General features: G+C 30.7%; 1 protein-coding gene across 1 annotated transcript in view; it reads left to right on the top strand.

Annotated features, from left to right (window-relative positions):
- Window positions 1-13,261, top strand: part of LOC129950424 (zwei Ig domain protein zig-8) — a 358,168-nt gene that overhangs the window by 158,782 nt on the left and 186,125 nt on the right. The gene's annotated exons all lie outside the window — the stretch shown is intronic.

The following is a 13,261-nucleotide window of genomic DNA, read 5'->3' as shown; positions in this document are numbered from 1 at the left end:
CATTCGCTCCATACTCTCATCTATCATCGCGTGTATCTGTGAGATTCTTTTGGGATTGTTTAGTAGGTAAGATATCTTTTTAAAAATACAGGTTGCGTAGCAAAACGCGTTTCACTAATGTTCTCTTCATGTATCTCTGTATCTTTATATTTATATATTCAAGGAAGCCCTAGGAACTAGAAGTTAATTTCCGAACTTATATTAGGCATGTAAGGTAATGTAGGTAGGTATCCTCAGTATGTATATATATGCGGTTCAGAACTTCTTGTCTTACGAACGTGATTTATTGAACTTCAATGCAATTCGAAAAGTTGTTTTGCGTGAGAGATGGTATAGCGAGCGTGCCACCGAGCAACGAATTTCCAAATAACTTTAATCAAGGTTGTTTTTCTCTTTATTGAAGCTCGCAAGGATGTGTAAGAAGAAGCCCTAAATTCGAAGCTATTGGTATATGATGTCTTTATTTTTATCCCATGTTCTTGATGATATATCTTTATCAAGGTGCTTGTATACCTACAGAAAAAAACATTGTTCCTATGCATCATCTACGATGAAAACTTTAGGCGGTCGGTATTTCGGTATATATACATATGTATGTATATAGTAAGAATAAATAAAAATAGACTATTTTGCTACTTGTTGGTTTTTCATTAGATAATACTACTCCACTAGTATTTTTTGCTGATGGAAAATAAAGTTTTAAGGATATTAAATTTTACGTAATACATAATCTAAACTTGGTCGACAAACCATAAAGCGTGTTTTTGATATCATCTAAGTCATAAATTACTCATTAGCAGTGCAATTTGGTAGGAGAGATGATACAAATTATACGAGCAAAAATTGGAGTTTTGAGCTTGAAAGTTTTTCGTTGTATGTTGTAAAAATTTAAATCTCTAGATTAGACTTTTTCTATACGATTTAAAAGTATTTTTTTAAATGTTTTTAAAAACCTTTAACTAAAAAAAAAATATATAACCGCACTTCGATGACACCAACAATCCTGCTATCTCATCTAAACATCATGCGTCTCCAATTTATCATCATATTATCAAAACGTAGGACGGATAAGAACGAAGTTAGATTATTAACATATTGTTTTTTCATCCTGTCTTTATTATATAATATTACTAACCGAAACTTGGTTAACTGAAACCCAATAAACTTTTGAATTATTCAACTATTATTATATAGTTTTCAGAAAAGATAGGTCTAAATTATTGACAGGTTTAGATAGAGGTGTTTTGATCGCAGTTTGATCATCCCTTTCTTGTAGGGAAATTGAACTTAAATCTAATACTATGACTAAGCTCTCTCGAATGTTGCATTATATATTTTGATAATTGTTGTAAAGTGCATTTTGTACCCTGAAAATAAATATTTTATTTCATTTGATTGATTTTTCAGTCAGTTTAACTTAATACAAATTAACTCTAATTCCAAAAAAATAAATAAGATCCTTGATCTTATTTTTGTTAATACGGAATTCAATATTTATGTTGAAAAGGCTGATATCCCAATTATTCAAAATTCAATCCATGATATTGCTCTTGAACGAACCATACGTTTTTATATATAAAAAATAAAAAAAAGGCTGGGATGCGACCCACACTGATAACTTCCCATCCCGTCTGTCGATTTGTCTTGCTTAAAAGTTTGTCCATTTGTACTCGAATCAATTTTTACCAAATTTGCGTACTATTTTTTGTAGATTTTATTTTTTATGAAAAAACGGATTGTTGGATTTTTATATAAAAATTACTGAATATCGAAAACAATAGTTTCTGTGAAATAAAATAAGTTTGAAGCCAATGTTTTTAATTTTTGAAAAGCTATTTTAGTCGAAAGTAAGTTTTTACCAAGTTTTAGTTTTGTTTTTTTTTTAGAGTTTATTTTTTCTAAAAAAACTGTCAATTCGATTCTTTTCAAAATTTGTCCTAATGTTGAAAACAATATTTCTTATAAGTAAAAATTAGTTTGAAGCCAATATTTCAAATTTTTAAAAAGATATTTGAGGCGAAAATCAATTTTTAGCAACTTTTATAAATTTGTTTTTAGGTTTTTATTTTTTTTAAAAAAATTGTCAATTTGATTTTCTCAATTCAAAATTTTATCAGATGTCCAAAACATTATTCTTCGTTGCACAAAATTGGTTTGGACATGAAATCATATTTTGGTCGTAAAATTTTGGAGGTGAAAATTTTTTTTTCAGTTTTTTTGATTTATAAAAAAACCGTTATATGGATTTTTTCAAAAAATATATTTCTTTGATATAACGTTACAATATAATGTATACAATTTAATTCAAGACTAGCGTTTTTTGGTTCGTAAGATATTTAGGTTTAACCAAAATTTTCACCTTATTTTCAAACTGCTATGGTAAAAAAACCACTCACGTAATTTTCTTGAGAGCCCTTTGAGTATCTTTCTGCCTTATTAACTGTACAAAAACAAAATTTATTTGAAATCGATATCTCTTCTGGTTCTTGAGCTATGGACGACGAAAAAAACGTCGCGAACGTACGGACGTCGAGAAATGTCAAAATTTTCAATTTGACAAATCGGACCCATTACAATAACTTCCTATGGGAAGCTAAAAAAGCGAACTTTGATGCAATGAACGAATATCTTTCTTGTTTTCCTTGGGATTTATAGATCTCAAAAGTCAATGTGAGTAACGTTACTTAATCTTTTTTATCCATTATTAATGAAGTTGTACGTAGATTTTTTCCACTTAAAAAATCTAAATCCAGCTTATTAAATTTAAAAATAGAAAAAATAAAGCATTTAAACTTTTTTAAAAGAATCACGAAATAATTTAACTTCGGTCGAGATGTTTAAATTTTAAAAAGGAATTTAATACCCCCAATACATTTTTGTATCGATCACATATCGTCGTCATTCTATGAAAACTCCCTAAGACCTTAGTCCATTTTCCGCAAAAACGAAATAATTACACTAAGTTCATGCAAATGACAAAATCTATATTTTTTCAAAACACCCTAAGCTTAACGATGCACCATTTTTAAATTATAAAGAATTAAAACTATAAAAATCTATTAATTTGCATGTTGATTTCAAACTTTTAATGCAAATATCTCAAAACACACAAAATGGACTTAGGGAGTTTTAATAGAACGACGACGATATGTTTACTATAGAATCTAATATTAAAAATTATAGTAAAAGTTTTATGAATTTTATTAACTCTAAACGTAAATCAAACGGTTATCCAAGCTGTATGAAGTACTTAAATAAATCAACAAGTAACTTGAATCAGATTTCTAATCTTTTTGCTGTCTACTTTGAGTCTGTTTACAAGCCAAAATCACCTTCCAATCTTAAATTGCCACAGATCCCAGTATCCCTTAATATTGGTTCAATGATATTACAGGTTTCAAAAGTTATGTCAGCCCTAATTGACTTAGATACAACAAAAAATAAGGTCCTGATTTGATTCCACCCATTTTATTATTTAAATGTGCATCTTCCTTAGCCAAGCCTTGGACGACCATCTTTAATTTGTCTCTTTCTCCGGGGCAGTTCCTAGAGTGTTGGAAATTGTCTTACATAACACCTGTATTTAAATCAGGATCTAAACAGAATGTTACTAATTATAGACCAATCTGTAAAATTTCAGCTTTCCCAAAGTTATTTGAAAAGATAGTCTTTGATAACCTATCTTTTCAATCTTAGTGCTATTTGGTGTCCCTCAGGGCAGCGATTTGGGACCACTATTATTCCTATTATTTATCAATGATAATCTTGACCTATTCAAAAATTCATCATGTCTTCTATTTGCGGATGATCTTAAACTGTATCGCACCACTTAGTATTCAAGATTGTACTTTGTTGAATGATGATTTTAATAGATTGGCTGATTGGTGTGACAAAAATTTTCTACGCTTTAGTGTCTCTAAGTGTCAAGTTATGTCCTGCGTCCAGATCGGTTCACCTATGTAATTCAATTACACTATTAGGAGTTGTACTAAATACAAAACTTTAATTCTTACCGAACATAGATTCATAATCAGTAAATCCAATCAAATGCTAGGGTTAATTAAGAGAAGCACTAAAGGATTTAAAGACCCATACACGCTTGATCCCTTTTTAATTATTTGGTTCGGATCAGTGCTTGAGAACTGCAGTTTGGTTTGGAATCCAACTTATTAGAACTCGTGTGAGCGAATCGAAGAAGTACAAAGGAAATTTACAAGATATGCAATGTATAGATAAAAGCTGCGCCCGCGGCGTTACACGCATGCTTTATTTTAGAGCAAATTTATAAAGCGAAAATGGTAACAGTGATTAAAGGATAGACCGTGAGCCAAGGATAGACATACACTAATGGAAGCTCTCGAAAATTGAAAGAATTTTTCATATCGGACAAGTAGTTCCTGAGATTAGCCCGCTCAAACAAACAAACAAACAATCAAACAAACTCTTCAGCTTTATAATAAAAGTATAGATTTATTCAGAACAGCATTCTTTAAACGATACAAAATGATTCTCTTATTCTTGAATTTATTCAATTTATAGAATTCAAAAAGTTGTTTTGTTTGTTTGCCCACTCGGCATTCCTTTTTTTAATAAAGATTTTTTGGAAAAGAATAGTTAATAACAAAGTGCTTTCAGTATTTCCATTGACAATTTTCAATTTTGAGTGTCTACTTTCAATGACTTTTGTGCACGACACAAAAAAAAACACTTAATCAGAACTCAAATTCCAGTTCTATTGGTATATTGTAACAAAAGAATTTGATGAAAAACTTATTACCATTCAAGAGTCAACACCGCAACCCTTAAAAGCAATTAAGTTAGCACGCATTAAGACCAATTGCCACAAATTTCAAATGCAAAGGATATGATTTTGTATAGGTTTGGCAATACGAGTATGAGAAAGTCTATGTGTATTCACCAAAATCATGGCCAAAGATCTAGAAAGGTCCAAGAATAAGAAAACAAACACAACAAAAACAAAAAAAGCAAAGAAAATGAAAATAAATGCACTGAAAATAAAATGTGGGTCTAAATAACAAAATTTCACAATTAAACCAAGGCTAATATTTCACTAAGTTTTACACACGTGTATTTATATCCATTCAGAAAAGACAAAATTCAAAATTTCGTAAACTTTATAAAAAGATTTGTTCAATAATAAATGTAAATTATTAAGATCCTTTTTACTGATTCCAAACATAAACATTTAAGTTCTTATTTTTCTCATCTTAAACTTAGTTCTTAATATGAACTCAGGCTTTAATTACACAATGAAAACTCCATTTAGCCATTTCGTTCGGTGTATCTAAGTTTGTTGGGAAACAAAAGTACCTTTATTGCCACCAGGGTATCTTTTCTATACGTGACTGTAATACATCAGGTACAACAAAAACAACCCTGATGCCAAGGGTGTTAAGGCCAGAAAATGGATGAGAAAGAAAAATTAAATAAAAACAAAAATAAGGGCAGATTGGTTATAGCTTTGTCACGTCCATATCATAGCAATAGTGGCAGAAATACTCGTGTATGCGAGAAGTAGGTATATTCTCTTCATTAAGTTCTTTTGCTAACTTTTATTCCCTCAAACGTTTAATAATAATAAAAATAATAAATAAATTAAATTTATATACCAATGTTTGTGTACTCGGAAGCATTTCAGAGAAATTCAGAGGACAGACAAAAATTCTATCAGAGTTTTATTTTCGGAAACGAAAGAAGATTTAAGTTTTGCTGTGTCAGATTAAAAAAGCGTCACAAAATTCCAACAATTTCAAGGACATTCTTGAGACATTATTTGAGTTTGACATAAATACATTTCTGTTTTTTTTTTTATAATTTTTTAGTACCTTGTCGTAAAATTGATGTTTTTAAAAACACAACAAAAGGGAGGTAGATAATAATAAAAGCTTTTTCAATGTCATTATAAGGGCGTTCTTATAAACAAGCAAATTGAACTTATACCTACCTTCATTTTTGTCCGACAAATATTGACAAGGTAGATAAACTTCAATTAATATATATGTATGGACCTACAATAAGACAGCCTACAGGAATGAAATTTAAGCTCAAGAACCTAATTACCTTTTAACGAAAAAAAAAACGCAACAACGCAATGTGGAGAAATACAAACAAATATGATAAAAGAGGGTATGGTGGTATAGAATGATATTTTGAGAATTAAGATTTTGTAAAACGAGTAAGAAGTACTTTTTTCTAAAAACTAATAAATGATGAGGTCAAACTAATTTGTGAAATGGAACATAAAAACAAACACAAGTAGCTACGTACCTTAAGGGTGGATAAAACATATTTTGAAAAAAATACAAAGTAGCTAACGATGTTTTTTTTTTAACTTCAGAAAGAAACTTCCCCAAAAGAATTTTTGTTTTAAATTTCAAAATATATTATGCTTGTAAAACAGAACTTCTTAACATGTACATGTTTGCCCAATTATGGTTTGAGTTTATTCTAACTAATTTCATATTTTATTTTGTGTTTTCTTAAATTCATATTTTTTTCAAAAACACATACAGTCAAACTTCCCTATAACGAACTTCTACATAACGAAGATCTCTCTATTCAGAATTGATTTTGAGTACACATCTTTTTTTACTTTTTTGGTGTGTTTTGATCTCCTTATAACGAATTTCCATGAAGCGAATTTTTCTCTACAACAAACTAATTTTGATGCTGGAAATCTAAATTTCATACGTTTTTGTTTACACATAACGATTTTTTCATGCTGAGAAAGAAAACCTTATAAGGGGATTTGCCCAAGATTTTAAATGTAAGCATTCTATGTTCAAGCTTCAGTGAATATAATTGAAAATGTCTCGAAATAGCATTTCTCTTGAGAAAAAGTTATTGATAATTAATACAATTGAAGAAGAATTGACTAAAAAAACAGATTTTGCTAAGCAATTTGGAATTCTTCCCAGCAGCTTATTGACAATTTTAATAAACAAAGCAGCGATTTTAAGAAATGAAGAAGACAAGGAATTAAGCACTAAACGCAAAAGACTTCGAACATGTCTTTTCGAGGATAATGATGAAGCAATGCTGAATTGGATAACCGCTCGTGGTAGGAATTTTCCTATCTTTGGACCATTGATGAGACAAAACGCCCATTAGGTCGCCAATGCAATGGAGCGCTAAGAATTCTAAACAAGTACTTTACGATATGGAATCGTTTAAAAAAACCTATGTGGGGAATGTGCAGATGTGAACACACGGAATCGTGATGATTGGGTTTTAAATGTTTTTCCACGATTGGTAATAAATGTCACCAAAATCAACAACTTTAATGGTGATGAGACTGGTTTGGTTTTCAAATGCTCACCCAATAATTTAAAAATGAGAAATGCTTTGGTGAAAAACAGAGCAGGGAAAATTACTGTCCTTGTATCAAGCAATTTGACTGGATCGAAGAAGCTTAAATTGCTTGTTATAGGGAAGGCCAAAAATAAAATCTCTGCATGTATATTATGAGTTCAACAAAAAAATATGGATGACAAGTGAAATTATTAGAAAATGGCTTTTAAAGTTGGACAAAAAACTTCTTTAGCAAAAAAGGTAGATAAATTGGAACACATTGAGCTTGCCTATTTTCCTCCCAACATGACTTCTTTACTTCAGCTAATGGACTAAGGCATTATCTACAACTTAAAACAACATTATAGAAAACGTATGTTGACGAATATATTGACACAGGTGGACCAGAACAAATCAATTTCGGTCATAGACTTGTCACAAGCCGTTCAAAATGTAAGCAAAGTATGGTATTTAAAATGGAAGAATGTAATCCAAACTAAAATCACTGCCTTCTTTAAATAAAAGTAAAAACACAAAATTTCTGTATAATGAATTTTCTATATAACGAAATAATTTTCTGATCCCATGCAAATTCGCTTTAGGGAAGTTTGACTGTATTGTCTTTCAAAAATCTGTGTCGTCAAAAAAGACTAAGACTAAAATTCTGTATTTTAAAATTACTTTAAATATAAGACCTTTTTTTCGACAAAAAAAGAATCGACAATTTTGTTTAGAATGGATTCAACGTTGCAGCCTTTTCAATCAGCTGCCTCGGCCAACTTAGCAGAGTAGCTCAGTCCATCACTTAATTTTTCAAAGACTTGTTTATGGTTTAGAGCTGAATTGGAGTGACTGTAGTGTTATTAAACGACAGAAAAAAAATAGAAAAGGGACCAGATCTCAGTTTATAGGCAGCCCATAGACACCAAAAAAAAAAGTTTTAACACTGGTCAACAATAAGGTTATGTAGGTGTCAATCAAATTTGTCTGTTTCTAAGGTTTTTGATTGCTTCTGTTTGGATTCGACTTCGAAATCAATCTATCACGTCAGGTTTTTGAGACACACTCTTTTATATTCAAAACTAAAAGAACGTATATTAGGCTTTTCGAGGCTATGAATATTCATAAAGCAGTTTTTTTCTCAATTAAATAATTAATTATTTTCTACATCTACAATCCCTTTTTTTGGATATTAAGCTTAAAAGATTTAAGCAAATCACTCATTTTCGAAAAAAGCCTCATTTATTATAAGTTCTTAACCTTAAAAAACTATGGAACAATGAAATAAGATAAACAATAAGATCTTATTATGAATTCGTAGTATTTAGGTTTTTACCTAAAATTTTTGGAATACATTAAAATAAATAATGTCGAAAACTTGTGTTTCTAAGTTTGAGCATATAAAACAGGAGTTTTTGATCAAAATCTGCACTAAAAATTAGCTCTAAAACAAAGTGTTTAAGACCATAAAGGAACTACATTTAAGGCTTTTCAAAATTTCAGATAGGGTCAAATTAAGGCCCATTAGTCATCTCATACTAACATGTGAGAATTTACAAAAACTAAGAGCGATACTCAAATGATTTAAACTTTGTCTTGAAAATTAAAAGTTGCAGGTTGCAAAATTAGTATTGTTAAGGAATATGTCGAGTCTTTGTTTTAGCCTTAAGAAAATTGTTTTTTGTTGTCTTTAACATTTTTAGGATGGTGTATATTAAAAACCAGATATGCTCCAAAAATAATAAGTTGTAGACCAGTGTAGCACACTATGAAAATTGCCAGTCTCACGAAATGTTTGCACAGACTTCCGTACAATAAACTGAAGGACGCTTAATTTCGGTCACTATTGCTTTAAAAAAAAACTCTCACTTTGGAAGTAAGTTTTCAATATTCTACGAAGAACGACTCATTTTGTTCCGGTTAAAAATGATATTGGCGCTCTGTCAAGGTTTCGATTGAAAAACAGTTGTAAGTATAAAAATAATCTTTGATTTAAAAATGACCAATCCTGATGAAGTCAACTTTTTTAAAATTCTTACATTTTCACATATTTTAAATTATTTTGAATCTCACTTTTCCTTGAACAAGTTGGACCTAAGTGATTGCGTAATTTGATAGATAAAGCATTTCCTAAAACACTTATTCATTCCAAATGAAATACTTAAAATATTATACCTAAGTTTTGGGTGTGGTTTAGGTGTTTTGTTTAGTCCTTGAAAACGATTTCCATTAATATAATGAACATTTCCTTTTCTCACATCTCTATACTTAAACTAAAGTTTTAGTTAAGTGATTTTCCTTCAATAATAATTCTTCAAATGTCCATTTGTCATTATGTCAATTTATTGAATATTCTGTTAAGTTAACTTAAGTTTTAGAAAACTAATTGAAAAAAAAAAATGAAATACAATTTCATGTTTTCATAAATCGTTGCTCTTACGAAAATAAACGAAACATATTTCTTGGAAATAAAAGTTGAAAGCCAATCTGATGATTTTAATGACATTTTGTTCAAGTTTAATTAGTAACGTTTATGATTTAATTTAACTTAAATAAATTGATGCTTTTCGGAAGTCAAAGTGTCTTTTTTTCTTTTATGATACTGACAAAAATTGAAATTTGTTTTGTATTTTCTTACATGAAAAAATTAATTTGTATACAATCTTTGAAGCATAATAATTATTCGTTGTTCGAAGAAATATGTAATTGCTGTTTTGACAAGTTGTTTCCACGAAATTATTTTAAACTGGTAAATAGAAAACTTCATAAGAAACTTGAGAGGAGCTGTTTCAGAGTATTTACATTTGAAGCAAATAAATTGTTTGTATATATAATGACCAGAGTTACACAAAAAATTCTACTTTGGGTCAAAACTTACATAAAAGCATTAAAGTGGGGCAACAATATTTAGATAAGGCAAGACTGTTTTTTTTTAAATACTCATTAGCTTTTTTAGAGTGCTTTTACTCCCTTTTTAAATAATTGAAAATAGAAAACTTTTGTCTGTAATTTACACAGACTATTTTAAAATAAGAAAGGTTTTTTAAAATTGATTGACATTGGTAAACATTTGTTGGTTATTAAAATATAAAAAAAAGATTTGGGTAAACCATTCCACATTCTTGATGTGCGGCTAAGAAATAAAGAATCTATGTACTGGACATTGGGTCTTAAATTGAGTTCAGAAATAAATGGAGAGGCATTATTGTAAGTTAGATTATTACAACACAATAGTTTGAAGTGAAATAAGAATTCGAACAAAAAAACAAAAGACCAGAAGTTCCACTTCCTATAATTTTTAAGGATCTTCATTGAATTCTTTCGAGAAGAATTTTTATAGAGGCACCAGTAAAAAAAAAACGATTCAAATTTTGCACAAATTCATCAAGTTTAAAAATACATTAGAGGTGGTTTTTTGGTAGATAAAGATTGACATTATTTCTTTCTTTTACATCTGGAAGACAAGTTGTGAATCTGGAATTGAATTGGGTATTGTCATAATCGAAGGAATTAAGTGGGTTAAAAAATACATACAAATGAATTTAGTGGTAAACGGAATACCAAAAATTCTTGAAATGGAGAGTTTCAAATTAAATGCCTATGCGAAAGATTTTGCTATAGCCATATCTGGAAAAATTCTAACACTGAATAAACTACTACAAAAATATTTTATACAACTTACTTAATATGCAGATCGATGTGGAGTTGATGTCAAACCTCACCATTCGAACTTGCCTTACTTTAAATAAAAATGACGGATCGACGGGGAAATGTATTTCAACAGACTTAATCTTTGCATCTCCTTTCGTCTTACCAATCACTGTAGTTTTTCAGGCAGAACTTCGGACCATCAGAGGAGCCCTCTGTTGGTTAAAGAAAAAAAAGGGATATCGACTGCGGATATATCATCTCAAATGGTCAAGCTGATATTAGATCATTGCACTGTGCCTCAATATACAGCCCGAAACTGTTGATTACCTCTTACGGAAAAGGAACACTTTAACATGTACTTCCAATGCATGGAAACACTGATCAATTTTCAGCTCAATGGAACAAATCTTTACCATGTTTTGGAGAAGGTAAGGTTATGAAATAAATAAATTAAGTGGCGCAACAGTCCGTATAGAGAACCAGGGCCTAGTGACTTACAACTCTCAACCATTCCTGTGTGCGAGTATTGTTCTCAGGGATGGAAGGGACTTACAGTTTATATGCCGAATCCGAACGACTAATTTGAAAAAGAACTTTTTCTTGACAAGAATTACTATTATAGAATTTGTCAATTCTTTGCAAGAAGCAGTACCCGTGAATAAAACTTTCGGTGGCACAAACAGGAATCGAACCCAAGATCTCTCGCATGACCATCATGCCACGGGGACTACAGAGAAGGTAAGGTTATTGCAGTTGATATTTCAAAGGCATTTGATAGAGTTTGTCATCAAGCTCTCATATTGAAAATGCGTGCATTTGGTGTTGATGAATCTCTTCTTTATTGCGTTTCGAACCGTTTAATTCAACAAGTATTGGACGGATTCAAACCTGATATCCACAAAATAAACACAGGTGTTTCCCAGGGCCCCGTTTTGTCTCCAAAGCTTCTCCTTATTTTTATAAATGATATTTTGTCTGAATTAATTGTTTTCTGATGACAGAACCCTCAGCTTTTCATATTCAATTCCACATTCTCATTCTTATCCTTGGGATGTTGATTACCAATGGTAATGTATGATAAGCTCAATAAATTCTGATCTAGACAGCATTGTCCGATGGGGAATCAAAAACCGTGTAGAATCTAATGCTTCGAAAATTTAATGCTGTCTACTGTCGAAAAGCGTAACTATCTCCCAATGCCACTATATACATGGGTGGTACTTGCAGGCTTCAGCTCTAGGTTATGGATTGATCACATATTTAACATCTTAAAAAATTCTGCTAAGTTTTTAGGTTCTCTCCGACGGTTCAAGATGTTTTTTACTCCTTCTGATGTGGATATAATTCACAAATTTTTAATTGGTCGAGTAAAATTATTATATTTGAGCTGGTGCCTCAATAAAGTACTAAAGTCCTTTCAATAGAGTTGAAAAGAATGGTCATAAAATGATAGTAAATCGTTCTCTAACCGAGACATTTTTTCTCTTGAACACCGCCGCAAGGTCTCATGCTGATATCACTTTTGTATCGTCCTTTCAATTTCGGACGTACTGTTAAGAAAAGTGATTATTTCTTTAGCCGCACTACACGCATGTTTAATTCTTTAACAGGCTCAATATTCTCCACTCATTACAATGCGCAGACATTCAAAACCAATGTGCGTCGGTCTTTCGTTCTAACCCTATTCTTTTTCAATAATTGTTTGCACTGTGTGTAATCAATAATCATTAAAAGGGTATTAATAGTCAATATAAAAAACAGCTTAAGGTAAAGCATGATACCATTAAGAAAGTGAACCACTGGACTAATTCCACTACTTGTCTGTCAACTAAACTAATTTGGCCCGATCTTGATGATAAATGCTCAAATCAACTCATTTCTGTTCGTAGATTGTACATAAAGCTTTGTTTTGCAAAAGAAGACAATGCCTTAACTCATATGTTCAGGTTAATAGTTTTATAATCTCAAACGCTTCGTTAATACCACAAATTGGTTTCAACAAGTAAAGCCAATCTTTAGATTAATGTGGTATCACAATAGACCAACTATTGGTCTAACTTTGTACGCTTTTTCTGGCAGCAGCCACCTTAACCTTACCTAACCTGCAGACTTGTCTTTTAACTCAAGGAAGAGGTTCGAAAAAAAACAGCCTTGAGGAATATAAGCATTTACTATGCAAGTTTCAGACTTGAAAATGTCCAATAACCATTTCTCATCCTAAAAAGGTTCTACCAGGATAAAAGAGCTTCATGCCAAACGCTATCAAATGTTTTCGAAATATCAAATGCAGTGATGTAAA

The sequence above is a fragment of the Eupeodes corollae genome, chromosome 3 (assembly GCF_945859685.1).
Source record: "Eupeodes corollae chromosome 3, idEupCoro1.1, whole genome shotgun sequence".
Classification (NCBI taxonomy): Eukaryota; Metazoa; Arthropoda; class Insecta; order Diptera; family Syrphidae; genus Eupeodes; species Eupeodes corollae.
This window is presented reverse-complemented; position numbering and strand designations above follow the sequence as displayed.